The 14608-nt window shown below is 37.5% G+C and overlaps 1 protein-coding gene, 1 long non-coding RNA gene, 1 other non-coding gene and 1 pseudogene across 10 annotated transcripts in view; 2 read left to right on the forward strand and 2 right to left on the reverse strand.

The window, feature by feature from the left end:
- Positions 1–14608, forward strand: part of GPR141 (G protein-coupled receptor 141) — a 115413-nt gene that overhangs the window by 55584 nt on the left and 45221 nt on the right. For all 8 annotated transcript variants that reach the window (XM_034670554.1, XM_034670559.1, XM_034670588.1 and 5 more), the window contains exon 2: positions 14000–14145. The gene's annotated coding sequence lies outside the window, so the exon portion shown is untranslated. The remainder of the gene's footprint in view (positions 1–13999; positions 14146–14608) is intronic.
- Positions 1–14608, reverse strand: part of LOC117804197 — a 103988-nt gene that overhangs the window by 27416 nt on the left and 61964 nt on the right. The window lies entirely within an intron of this gene.
- On the forward strand, positions 4094–4276 carry LOC117795609. Its single transcript, XR_004619686.1, has one exon. It is a non-coding gene; the product is annotated as a U2 spliceosomal RNA (small nuclear RNA).
- Positions 13460–14107, reverse strand: LOC100473126 (annotated as a pseudogene).

Below are 14608 nucleotides of genomic sequence, written 5' to 3' on the forward strand. Positions count from 1 at the left end.
AGATTGAAATTATCCCCTGCATATTCTCAGACCACAACGCTCTGAAATTGGAACTCAACCACAAGGAAAAACCTGGAAGAAACTCAAACACTTGGAGGCTAAGAACCATCCTGCTCAAGAATGACTCGATAAACCAGGAAATCAAAAAACAAATTAAACAATTTATGGAGACCAACGAGAATGAATACACAACGGTCCAAAACCTATGGGATACTGCAAAGGCAGTCCTAAGGGGGAAATACATAGCCATCCAAGCCTCACTCAAAAGAATAGAAAAATCTAAAATGCAGTTTCTATATTCTCACCTCAAGAAACTGGAACAGCAACAGAGGGACAGGCCTAACCCACTGACAAGGAAGGAGTTGACCAAGATTAGAGCAGAAATCAATGAATTAGAGACCAGAACCACAGTAGAGCAGATCAACAGGACTAGAAGCTGGTTCTTTGAGAGAATCCATAAAATTGATAGACCACTGGCAAAACTTGTCCAAAAACAAAGAGAAAGGACTGAGATTATTAAAATTATGACTGAAAAGGGAGAGGTCACGACCAGCACCATTGAAATTGCAAGGATTATTAGAAACTTTTATCAACAGCTATATGCCAAAAAACTAAACAATCTGGAAGAGATGGAGGCCTTCCTGGAAACCTATAAACTACCAAGACTGAAACAGGAAGAAATAGATTTCTTAAATAGGCCAATTAACTATGAAGAAATTGAGTCAGTGATAAACAACCTTCCAAATAATAAAACTCCAGGCCCAGACGGTTTTCCTGGGGAATTCTACCAAACATTCAAAGAAGAAATAATACCTATTCTCCTAAAGCTATTTCAAAAAATAGAAACAGAAGGAAAGCTACCAAACTCATTCTATGAGGCTAATATTACCTTGATCCCCAAACCAGGCAAAGACCCCCTCAAAAAGGAGAATTACAGACCGATTTCTCTAATGAATATGGATGCCAAAATCCTCAACAAGATCCTTGCTAATAGAATCCAACAGTACATTAAAAGGATTATCCATCATGACCAAGTGGGATTCATACCTGGGATGCAAGCATGGTTCAACACTCGCAAATCAATCAATGTGATACATCATATCAACAAGAAAAGACTCAAGAACCATATGATCCTCTCAATTGATGCAGAAAAAGCATTTGACAAAATACAGCATCCTTTCCTGATTAAAACCCTTCAGAGTGTAGGAATAGAGGGTACATTTCTCAATCTCATAAAAGCCATCTATGAAAAGCCTACTGCAAGCATTATTCTCAATGGGGAAAAGCTGGAAGCCTTTCCCTTAAGATCAGGAACACGACAAGGATGCCCACTCTCGCCACTATTATTCAACATAGTACTAGAAGTCCTTGCAACAGCAATCAGAAGACAAAAAGGGATCAAAGGTATCCAAATCGGCAAAGAAGAAGTCAAACTGTCTCTCTTTGCAGATGACATGATACTCTATATGGAAAACCCAAAGGAATCCACTCCCAAACTATTAGAAGTTATAGAACAATTCAGTAAGGTGGCAGGATACAAAATCAATGCCCAGAAATCAGTTGCATTTCTATACACGAATAACGAGACTGAAGAAAGAGAAATTAGGGAATCCATCCCATTTACAATAACACCAAAAACCATGCGTTACCTTGGAATTAACTTAACCAGAGACGTAAAGGACCTATATGCTAGAAACTATAGATCACTTTTGAAAGATATTGAGGAAGACATAAAAAGATGGAAAAATATTCCATGCTCATGGATTGGAAGAATTAACATAGTTAAAATGTCCATACTACCCAGAGCAATCTACACTTTCAATGCTATCCCGATCAAAATACCGAGGACATTTTTCAAAGAACTGGAACAAATAGTCCTTAAATTTGTATGGAACCAGAAAAGGCCCCGAATCTCCAAGGAACTGTTGAAAAGGAAAAACAAAGCTGGGGGCATCACAATGCCGGATTTCGAGCTGTACTACAAAGCTGTGATCACAAAGACAGCATGGTACTGGCACAAAAACAGACACATCGACCAATGGAACAGAATAGAGAACCCAGAAATGGACCCTCGGCTCTTTGGGCAACTAATCTTTGATAAAGCAGGAAAAAACATCCGGTGGAAAAAAGACAGTCTCTTCAATAAATGGTGCTGGGAAAATTGGACAGCTACATGCAAAAGAATGAAACTTGACCACTCTCTCACACCATACACAAAAATAAACTCCAAATGGATGAAAGACCTCAATGTGAGACAGGAATCCATCAAAATTCTAGAGGAGAACATAGGCAACAACTTCTATGACATCGGCCAGAGCAACCTTTTTCACGACACATCTCCAAAGGCAAGAGAAATAAAAGATAAAATGAACTTATGGGACTTTATCAGGATAAAGAGCTTCTGCACAGCCAAGGAAACAGTCAAAAAAACTAAGAGACAGCCCACGGAATGGGAGAATATATTTGCAAAGGACACCACAGATAAAGGACTGGTATCCAAGATCTACAAAGAACTTCTCAAACTCAATACACGAGAAACAAATAAACAAATCATAAAATGGGCAGAAGATATGAACAGACACTTTTCCAATGAAGACATACAAATGGCTAACAGACACATGAAAAAATGTTCAAAATCATTAGCCATCAGGGAAATTCAAATCAAAACCACACTGAGATACCACCTTACGCCAGTTAGAATGGCAAAGATAGACAAGGCAAGAAACAACAATTGTTGGAGAGGATGTGGAGAAAGGGGATCCCTCCTACATTGTTGGTGGGAATGCAAGTTGGTACAGCCACTCTGGAAAACAGTGTGGAGGTCCCTTAAAAAGTTAAAAATTGAACTACCCTATGACCCAGCCATTGCACTACTGGGTGTTTACCCCAAAGATACAGACGTAGTAAAGAGAAGGGCCATATGCACCCCAATGTTCATAGCTGCATTGTCCACAATAGCCAAATCATGGAAGGAGCCGAGATGCCCTTCAACAGATGACTGGATTAAGAAGCTGTGGTCCATATATACAATGGAATATTACTCAGCTATCAGAAAGAACGAATTCTCAACATTTGCTGCAACATGGACGGCACTGGAGGAGATAATGCTAAGTGAAATAAGTCAAGCAGAGAAAGACAATTATCATATGATTTCTCTCATCTATGGAACATAAGAACTAGGAGGATCGGTAGGGGAAGAAAGGGATAAAGAAAAGGGGGTAATCAGAAGGGGGAATGAAACATGAGAGACTATGGACTATGAGAAACAAACTGAAGACTTCAGAAGGGAGGGGGTGGGGGAAGGGGATAGACTGGTGATGGGTAGTAAGGAGGGCACGTATTGCATGGTGCACTGGGTGTTATACTCAACTAATGAAGCATCCAAACTTTACATCAGAATCAGGGGATGTACTGTATGGTGATTAACATAATATAATAAAATAAAATTAATAAAAAAAAAAAAGAACTCAAAATAGCTGTTATGGAGAAGAACCTGATGGTTGCCAGAGGAAAGGGAGGTGGGGGTGGGCAAAATAGGGAAAGGGGAGTACAAGATACAGGCTTCCAGTTATGGAATGAATAGGTCACAGGAATAAAAGGCACAACAGAGGGAACAGAGTCAATGAGATTGTAATAGCGTTATGGTAACGATGGTGGCTGTACTTCGTGAACATAGCATATCTCACAGAGATGCTGAATCACTATGTTGTACATTTGACACTAATGTAACACTGTGTGTCAACTATACTCAAAGAAAAAATTTTAAAACAAAAACAAAAATCCTCAAATAGCTGTTATGAAGAAATTCAATAAACTACAGAAAATGGAGAAAGGCAATTAATTCAATAAACCTAAGAATAAAATCAATGAACAGAAGGACTACTGTACCAAAGAGATTGAAATTAAAAAAAAAACCCACAAAACAGAAATTCTGAAACTGAAGGAGTCAAGAGATAAGATGAAGAATGCATTAGAAAGCTTTGGGAATAGGACAGATCAGATGAAAAAAGAGAATAAACAACCTGGAGGATAGGAATTTCAAAGTTATTCAGGTGGAAAAGGAGAGAGAACTAAAATTTTTAAAAAGTGAAGAATTGCTTCTCGGCCTTTTGGCTAAGATCAAGTGTAGTATCTGTTCTTATCAGTTTAATAAAAAGTGAAGAAACCCTATGAGAACCATCAGACTCAATTAAGAGAGTCAATCTAAGAATAAAGGGTGACCATTGTTAATAATACTGTATTGCATGTTTGAAAGATGCTAAGAGAGTAAATCTGCAGTCCTCATCACAAGAAAAAATCACTTTTGTAACTATGTATGGGAAAGGAGGTTAACTAGACTCTTTATGGTGATCATTTCACAATATGTACAAATATCAAATCATTATGTTGTATACCTGAAACTAATAGAATGTTATATGTCAATTATACTTTGATAAAAAATTTAAAAATAAAAAATAAAATGAGGAATGATATTAGATGAACCCAATTCATAGCTGAGTTTTCTTATAAAAACAGCCCATTTAGCTACCTATTTAATTGCCTGAGATGACATGTAAGAGAAAACAAATACATAGTTATATATTTCCTATTACCACAGCATGTCAAAACCTTGCAGTCCTATCCTAATCCCTATCATTAATGGGAGATAGATTCAGATTCATTTAGTGATGACAGTTTAGCAATCTGGATGACTATCTAGTAATGGGGAACTGGAGGAGCAACTGTAGGTATTTACTGATTTTACTTCGTTTCCAGGAAAGCAGAAGCAGAGGTTCTTTGTAAGCTCCACTTTCTGTATTGGCCGTGGAGAGAGCAGTGTGAGTGAGTGAAAATATAGTGTTGCACACCTCTCAGTTCAATGGTCATGCACAGATAGGACACGTTTGGATGTGACATTGAAGACTACACACATAATGGACATAATAATGGACCTATCTTACAGGGTTCCCTGAGGAATATATAAGATAACGTGAGGAAAATACTTATTGGAGGCATAAGTATTCAACAGATGCTAGCTAATAGGATTATTAATCATAATCATTAATGCACCTCTAACATAATACCAAGTTATCACAGTATTTGTTAACAACAGTCTTAGGAAAGTTACCACAATATTTCTGAGTTTTCTTTCGCATCTATAAAATGAGACTAATGACTTCTACCACCAAGAATTGCTGAGGGGATAATATTTTAAAAGTTATGAAATTCTTATTTATTTACTTAATTGAGATACAACTGACATATAACCCTATGTTAGTTTCAGGTGTATGATATAATGATTTAACATTTGCATATATAGTGAAATTATCACCACAATAATTCTAGTTAATATCCATCAAGCACAGTTACAAGTTTTTTTTCTTGCAATAACTTTGAAGATTTACTCTTCTAGCAACTTTCAAATATATAATAAAATATTAACTATTTTCACCATGCTGTATATCACATCTCCATGGCTTATTTATTTAAATGAAATTCTTAATATCAGGCTGGCACATTCTAAACATTCATCCATCCATCCATCTACTGTCTAAGCAAACATTTATCGAGCACATGCAAAGTGTTTTGTGCTATTGTGCTAAGAACACTCATTGTAGATAAATCATAGTCCCTAATTTCATAGACTTCATTTTCTGTTAAATTATAAACAAAATATGGATATTGACTTAAACATATGACTTTATTATGGTAGATAAATCAAGGTTTTTATTCACAAGTTGGGAATGATAGCAAATGAGAGATTGTGTGTGAATGGGAAGACTTGTGTACCAAGGCAAAGGAACTCAAAAATAAAGAGATATCATCCAGCAGAGTGTTGACCAGTATGATGAGGCCTATGGTGTTGTATAAGCAGAGACAAGTTCCCCAGAAAGGTAGAATCAAACTAATAGGCAGCTTCTGGAGCTATGCTATTAAGTACATAAGTACAATGGCACAATAGGCATTGTACTTATCAATAAATTCAGTATATCAATAAATTCATTCTCTAAGGGGTGCCTGGGTGGCTCAGTCGGTTAAGCATCCCACTTGATTTTGGCTCAGGTCATGATCTCAGAGTAGTGGGATCGAGCCCCACGTCAGGCTCTGCGCTCAACAAGGAGTCTGCTGGACATTCTCGGTCTCTCTGCCTTTGCCCCTCTACCCGCTTGCATGCGTGCTCTCTCTCTCTCTCTCTCAAATAAATAAAACTTTTAGTTAATTAGTTAATTAATTAATCCTCTAGAAAAAAATGACTGTAGAGGTGCAGTAACCAATTAAGGACTGAGACACAAGTGTTGAGTAAACAGGAAAATATGGGATGACTTTTTTTTTTGTAATTAAAATGAAACTTTAGGGGCAGCTAAAAGTAAAGGCCCACTATAACTGTCTCTTAAGTTTCTCTGGCAAGAACTGGCCATTCTCAGAACTGTGAACCTCTCACTTGAGGAATGAGTGTTAAGAAACCAAGGAAGCCATCAGGGATGATGAGTTCCAGGCTAGGGCTCAATCAGGTGGGGAGGCTACCTGGAACAAAAGAAGTCAAATCCACCCTTAACTACAAAAAGCAAGCATGGGGTCCTTAATGGGAGACAAAGCAAAACAGTCAAGAGCTAGGTGGATGTAGAAATGGAAGGTAAGCAAAGAAATTAAGGTGAAGGTCAAGAGAAAATTTCTAAGACTATTTCTGTAAACAGGACCAGGATGCCTGAATATATATATTATAATTAGGTGCTGGCCTGGCTTAACCTGGAATAAAGGTTTTTGCCTGGTGATTTCAGTTACTAGATCTATGTGTATGTAAATTACTGGTGAATAAACACATGGAAGATTAGAATTCTTCCCCCATGTGGTAAGACTTCGTAAGTTATATCATTAGATTTCTTCTCAATAGGAGGTGGTCTCCCAAAGTGCAGGGGCTCCTGCTCTGCTTCTAGAAAAACAAGCTGTGCTTTAAAAATAGTACCGTAAAACTTGTTTCCTGAAAATTACATTAGCCTTGAATCTAGTCCTTTGCTGAGAGGAAGTATAGATTCGAGGTTCCTCCATAAAATTCATTTGTCAACCCTAGCAACTACCGTAAAATACTTTATAATATCCTAACACGCATATAAATAGAACACTTCACACTCTGGAGGAAGCCTAGTGAGTGACATCAGTTATTCTAGCAACACTTCACTTCAGGGTGGAGCCCCAGTTTGTAGATCATGACATCATCATCATCATTATTGTTGTCATCATCATCACCATCCCTTGCAACAGTATTTCTTTACAGGTGACAATTTTTTTTTTAAATAAATATAGCATGTGGATGCATTAAATGGTGAAAATCTTGGGCCTCTGCACTGATGAGGATGTTTGACGGTCTCTGTTTCAGAACATTTTATATGTGGAGTTTGAAATTCATGGAATACCTTAAAGGGAAAGTACTGCTTTAGACAAAGGTCACACAAATCATAAAACAAGCAAATTTTTAAAAATTCTGCGGTAGAGGCACAGCCATTATCCCATTGTCTTAATTAGTAAAATGAGGCTCAGTGAGTCTACGTGCTCTGAGGACACCTAGTTTACTAGTTAAAGAGAGGAACTTGAATGCAGCTGAATTTCCAATTTGCATTCTGCTGTGACTGCAGAGTCCACATCCTAATTCCTGTGGCTGGAAAGTTAAGTTATGACAGGGATATCTTGTATAGGTTACCAGAATGAAGATGAACAATATTCACTGACATAGACACATGGTTTTCATCCAGGCATTTGCAATGTCTCTGTTGACAACGTCGACAGTCTGGAAACACAGGCTGTATGATATTTGGAGAATAACTTTCCCGCAGGACGCTCATGAATAGACTGGTGCTCAAATGGAAACTTTTGGATGGGTTGAGACCTTGAACTTCAGTTCTGTTCTATTGGACATCTGAATAAAGATGTAGTGGTCAGATTTAGGATCTAAAAAGTTCTGAAAAACCCTGCAGCAAAATAAAATTTACTAAAGATCAATGCACAGGTCTTCTCTTGGTTCCAAAACACAGGATGGGAGGAGATATGGAGGCAGTTCTTTAAAAAAAAAAAGCAGCACATAAAGAGATACCATTTCACAGGTCTGAGCACACTGAAGGCATTTGCTGCAGATCTGGATGAAACCCTAAGAAGAAAGATTTTAATAAACTGAAGGGTATTGAAAGCAGAGAGGCCAAGAGTGTGAAGGAACTCAGGGCCACACCACATGAGTATTCTTTTAACATATCACAGCCCCAGGCTTGGAGAAGAGAAGACTCAAGACTGGACAAGGCAAATGTCACCAGGTACTTGCAGGGCTATTGTGCAGAAAAGGGATGAAGCATTTTCTCTGTGGCTATAAAGGGGGGAATTGAGGATATGGATAGGTAGTAGGGTACGACATTTTAGCTAGTAAGCAATGAGTCACTTTAAATGTCAGTACTGTCACAAGATGAGCAGGCAGACTGGATGACTGATTACTTGGAAGGGTGTTTCCAGTAACAGTGTGTATCTTCAAACACTGGGATTCTGAGCTTCACAGATCCCTCCCCTGCTCTTTAAATATTTGACATGATATCATCACCAGCGTCACTTTTACACAGGGTCCCAATATTGGAAATCAGTCCTTTTATGTGCTTAAGATGATTTTGAATATCTGCAGCAGGGTTCAAATAGAGTTTACTTTGCATATGGATTCAATAGGTAAGAGGAGGAAGCTCATAAATGCCTTATGCAAATTTGTTCCAAATGAGCTCCTAAACTGGATTTGGAGCTAATTGTTTTGGCACTTATTTCATTGGGGATGAAGCACTAGCCAAACATATTTCAAAGGGAGGAAGAGGATGTGTTAGCATCAAACCTAGGAAAAGGATCAGTAGCATACAAGTAATTTGGAAAAGGAGAACATTCCATCTGAAGCCTCAAGGGAGAAAAGAGAATGTTGGCTGAAGTCTTATTTGGAAAAAATAGAACTGTGAAAATAATTAGTGTTAAATAACTTATAGCACTGCATTTCCAGTATGGGTCACTTTTAAAAATAAATTTTTATTGTTTCAATATAATCTATAGACAGAAAAGTGCAAAAATTATAAGGTTAACACCAGACGAATGACCGAATGACCACAAAGCAAGCACATTTGAGGAACCACCGCCCAGATCAAGAGATAGCATAGAAGCCCTCCTTCTTTCAGTCACCGCTCCTACTTGTGACTTATCCTGTATCAGTTTTGTCAGTATTTAAATTTTGCATAAATGTAATCCCTCAATGACTTCTTGTGTGGCTGGCTTCTTTACATTAATACGTTGGGCTCTTTCTGGCAGCACATATACAAAAATTGGAATGATACAGTAATACAATGTTTGCAAAATTCATCCATGTTTTTGCATGTAGCATTGCTTCATTTTCATGGCAAGAGCAATCTTATACATTCCACACTTTTGTTTCTGCAATATGTTTATTTTTGATTGACCTCTGGGATGTTACAGATTTGGACTGCTCTACATACTGCTGTTAGGAACATTCCTGTGACTTTTTGGTATACACACATATGCATTTTCTGTTGGGTATGTATCTATGAATGCAACTGCTGGTTCATGAGACATTTGTATGTTCAGCTGTAAAAACACAGCTTTAGTGTGCCACTTTTCAACTCCCTCTAGCAATGTATGAAAATTCTATTTACTCCATATCCTCTGCAACACTTGATATTCGGAGTCATTAAACTGTATTTAAATTTTAAATTTTAATTGTGATGTATTAAATTTTATTTAAATTTCAGCTATCTGGTGTATAGTTAGTAGTGTTCCATTGCAGTTTTTATTTGCAGTTCCCAAATTACTAATATGTTTTTTGTCTCTATTATTCGGATAATATTGGGAAATATTTTGCAAACTGCCTATTTGTGTATTTTGTATATACTAACTTCACTGTATTATCTTTTTCTTACTGATCCATATTTGATATGAGTCCTTTGTCAATTTATGAACCATAAAAATCTGTTCCTACCCCAAGATTTGCCCTTTTACTCTCTTGATGATGTCCTTGCTGGGCATAAAAATCTTATTTCAATGTAGTTCAGCTTATCTAGTATCTCTTTAATGATTAGTGGTTTTTGTATCCTAAGAAAAAAAAATTTCCTTCTATATCTCAAGGTCAAAAAGATACTCCTCTTTGTTATTTACAGAAGTCTTATTTATCTTACCTTTCTCGTTTAGATCAACTTTCTATCTGGAACTGATTTTTATATATAGTGTGAGGTAATGAGTCAAGATTTGTTTTTTCTTTCATTTAAATATCCAATTGACCCAGCCCCATTTGTTGAAAAGATAATTATTTCCCTCTATTCTGTATTGCCACCTTTTTTTGTAAATTAAGTGTCCATATATGTGTGGATTAGTTTGTGGACTCTATACTACTTATTGGTCTCTTTGTGTATTATTGTGCTAATACCGTATTGTCCGAATTATTTTAGATTTAAAATAAACCTTGATACCTGGTATTTTATTTTTTAATTAATTTTATTTTTCTAAAGATTTTATTAAGTAATATCTATACCCAATGTGGGGCTCAAACTTACAACCCCAAGATCAAGAGTTACATGCTCTTCCGACAGAGCCATCCAGGCACCCCAATACCTGGTATTTTAAATCTTTCAAATATGTCATTGTTTTTGACATTTTGACCCTTTACATTATCATACAAGTATTCAAATCAGCCTGTCAACTTCCACAGAAACAAAATTGTTCAAGTTTTGATTAGAAGTGCATTGAATAGGGGCGCCTGGGTGGCACAGTGGTTAAGCATCTGCCTTCGGCTCAGGGCGTGATCCTGGCGTTATGGGATCGAGCCACATCAGGCTCCTCCACTCTGAGCCTTGCTTCTTCCTCTCCCACTCCCCCTGTGTTCCCTCTCTCGCTGGCTATCTCTATCTCTGTCAAATAAGTAAATAAAATCTTTAAAAAAAAAAAAAAGAAGTGCATTGAATAGAGACAAAAAACATATGCTTCACTGTAGAGAACAGATGGTTCAGAGGAGAGGCGGGTGGGGGGATGGTGAAACTGGTGAAGGGGATTAAGAGTACATTTACTTTGATGAGCACTGAGTTACATATGGGACTACTGAATCACTAAATTGTACACCTGAAAAGAATATAAGACTATATTAACTACACTGGAATTAAAATTTAAAAAAGAGATGCATTGAATACAGGTAGTTTGGGGGAGAACTGACATCCTCACAATACTGAATCTTTTTATTTGAAAGTAATGTATAGTCTTTCATTCATTGAGGTCTTTTTAAATTACTCTCAATGTTATACAGTGTCCTACATAGAAGATTTGTTGATCTTCTGATTATTTTGATGTTCTGTAATGCTAACTTAAATGATATTTTAAAAATTGTATTTTCTGCTTATGTGTCGCAAGTGTGACATGCAATTGATTTTTACAAATTAACATGTAACTATTTGCTTTGCCAAATTAATAAATGTATTCTATTAGTATGTCTGTACTCTTTGGAATTTTTTTTTTAAAGATTTTATTTATTCATTCGACAGAGATAGAGACAGCCAGCGAGAGAGGAACACAAGCAGGGGGAGCGGGAGAGGAAGAAGCAGGCTCATAGCGGAGGAGCCTGATGTGGGGCTCGATCCCATAACGCCGGGATCACGCCCTGAGCCGAAGGCAGACGCTTAACCGCTGTGCCACCCAGGGGCCCCCTCTTTGGAATTTTTATGTATAAAATCATGTCACTTGCAAATAGAGACAGTTTTATATCTTTCTAATACTTATAACTGTTTGAGGGTTTTCTTTTTGTAAGTAGTCTCTACACCCAGCATGGGACTTGAACTTACAACCTCAAGATCAAGAGTCACATGCTCTACCTACCCACTCAGCCAGCCAGCCACCCCTAAAATATTTATACCTTTTATTGGTTGTCTTGCCTCATCATACTGGGTTAGAATAGATGCTAGATTAGAATACCATGTTGAATTGAAGTAGTGACAGAAGGCATCCTTTACTTACCCCTGATATCAAGAGGACAGCCTTCAATATTTCCAAATGAAACATGAGGTTTGCCGTAGGATTTTGTAAATATCCTTCTATTCTTTGTCAGCTTTCTTTTCTAAATCACGAATGAGGGCGCCTGGGCAACTTAGTTAAGCATCCAACTCTCGATTTCGGCTCAGGTCATGATGTCAGGGTTGTGAGATGGAGCCCCCCTTCGGGCTGAGCATGGAGTCTGCTTAAGATTCTCTCTTTCTCAGCCCCTCCCCCACCTGCTCGTGGGTGTACACTCTCTCTCTCTTTAAAAAAATATAAATAAATAAAAGCATGAATTGATGTTGAATTTTATTGACAGATTTTTTTGTCTCTATTTGAGATGATCATATGATTGTTCTCCTTTATTCTGTTTATGTTGGTGAACTGCATTAGAATTGCACACGTTACACTATCTTGCCTTCCTGAAATAATTCTTACCTGGCCATAATATATTATCATTTTTAAAAAAGATTTTATTTATTTGTTTGAGAGAGAGAGCACGAGTGGGGGGAGGGACAGAGAGGGAGAGAGAATGTCTAGTGGACTCCCCACTGAGCACAGTCTGAGGCGGGGCTCCATCTCACCACCCTGAGATCATGAGGTGAGCTGAAATCAAAAGTCAGATGCTTAACTGATTGAGCCACCCACGCAGCCCTATTACCATTTTTTTTTTAATCACTGGATTTTCTGTGCTAATATTTTATGTAGAAGTTTTTTGTCTATATAAATGAGAGTTGGCCTCTCTTAGGTCCTTTATTGTAATGTTCTTACCAGTATTTGCTGTCAAAGTTATAGTGACCTCAAAAAATAACTTGGAAAATTTTTCCTCTTTTTCCGAGCTCTGGAATAGTATATGTAAGGTTGATTTTATTTCTAAATGTTTGGAGGAATTGAGTAATAAAATTGACAGGCATGGAAATTTCTCTCAAAGGATTTTAGTTAGACTCAATTTATTTACTAGATATTAAATAAACTATTTACATTTTATATTTCTTCTTGTGGCATTTTGGCAGTTTTGGTAAATTATGGCTTTTTAAACTATTTCACCATTTCATTGAAATTATCACCCCAAAATTGTTATGATATCCTTTTGTTTTCATTTTCTTAACTATGGGATCTATAATTAGGCCCCTTCTTTATAAAAATCATTCTTGATATTGGTATTTTGTGCATTTTCTTTTTTTCTTGATCTGTCTTTCCAGGGATTTATGAAATTCATTAGTCTTTTAAAATCCTCTTTTAGATTTATTTTCTCTAGCACATATTTATTTTAAGTTTTACTGAGATCTGTTTTTATTTTTATTATCTGTTTCTTTTTGCTCTTCCTTGGGTTAATTTTTTTAACTAGTGGAAATGGATGCTTGGATGATTGATTTTCAGCTTTTTTTTGACAAGAGTAGGATTTATTGGTGGCATGAATAAGAAGGGGGCAGTGCTGAGGTTCTCATGAGTGCAGAGCCTGCCATTTGTCCATGGGGCCACAATTAGGGATGCATTTGACCCCATAGCCATCTGGGATGAGGCGCTTTTCAGCCACCATGTCTTCAAATTTGTCTGCATTAAACTTAGTAAAGCCCCACTTCTTGGAAATGTGGACTTTCTGGCAGCCAGGGAACTTGAACTTGGCCCTGCATAGAGCCGCAATCACATGCTCCTTGTTTTGCACCTTGGTACAGATGGACATGATGACTTGGCCAATGTGGACCCTGGCCACTGTGCCCTGGGGTTTTCCAAAGGCACCCCACATACCTGTTTAGAGCCTGTGAGCTCCAGCACAGGACAACATCTTGTGGATAAGGATGCTGTGGAAGGGGTGGAACTCCACTCTGGTGTGAAAACCATCTTTGCCACAGCTTTTCACCATGTACATTTTGGCACAAATGCGTGCTGCCTCCAGGGCTTCAAAGAAGAGCTGCTCATATTCATCTGACACCATGTAGCCACACAGTGGGAACTCACTGACTTTTGCTTTCTTCTGCCCCAGGTCCAAGATGCAGACCTTGGTGTCCGGGATACTTCTGTGAAAGTGAGACTTCTGTAAGAACCGGGTGTTCTTATGATACCGGTAACACCGGGCGAAGTGTTAGCCCATGTTGACACCAGGATCTTCAGCGGAGCAGTGAAGAAGAGGTTATTTTCAGCTTTTTAGTCCTAATAAAAGCATTTAAGTTTGACTTTAGTTGTGTTCCAAAAGTTTTGATAAGTTGAATTTTCATTATAATTCAAAGAAAAATATTTCCTGATTTTCATTTGTATTCATTTTTTTTAGTATTCGAATTATTATAGTTTTTTAAAGATTGTATTTATTTATTTGAGAGACAGAGAGAGAGAGAGAGAGAGCAGGAGAGCACGAATGGCGGGAGGGGCAGAGGGAGAAGCAGACTTTCCTTACTTGGGACTGGATCCAAGGACCCTGAGATCATGACATGTGCTGAAGTCAGACGCTTAACCAACTGAGCCACCCAGGTGTCCCTGGTGTTTGAATTATTTAGAAGTATGTTTGAGTGCTTTTCAAACATGAAGTTTTTATTATTACCTTGTTTCATTATTGATTTCTAGCCTAACTGTACTGTTGTCAGAAAACGTACATTGT

The sequence above is a fragment of the Ailuropoda melanoleuca genome, chromosome 1, assembly GCF_002007445.2.
Source record: "Ailuropoda melanoleuca isolate Jingjing chromosome 1, ASM200744v2, whole genome shotgun sequence".
In the NCBI taxonomy this organism is placed as follows: domain Eukaryota; kingdom Metazoa; phylum Chordata; class Mammalia; order Carnivora; family Ursidae; genus Ailuropoda; species Ailuropoda melanoleuca.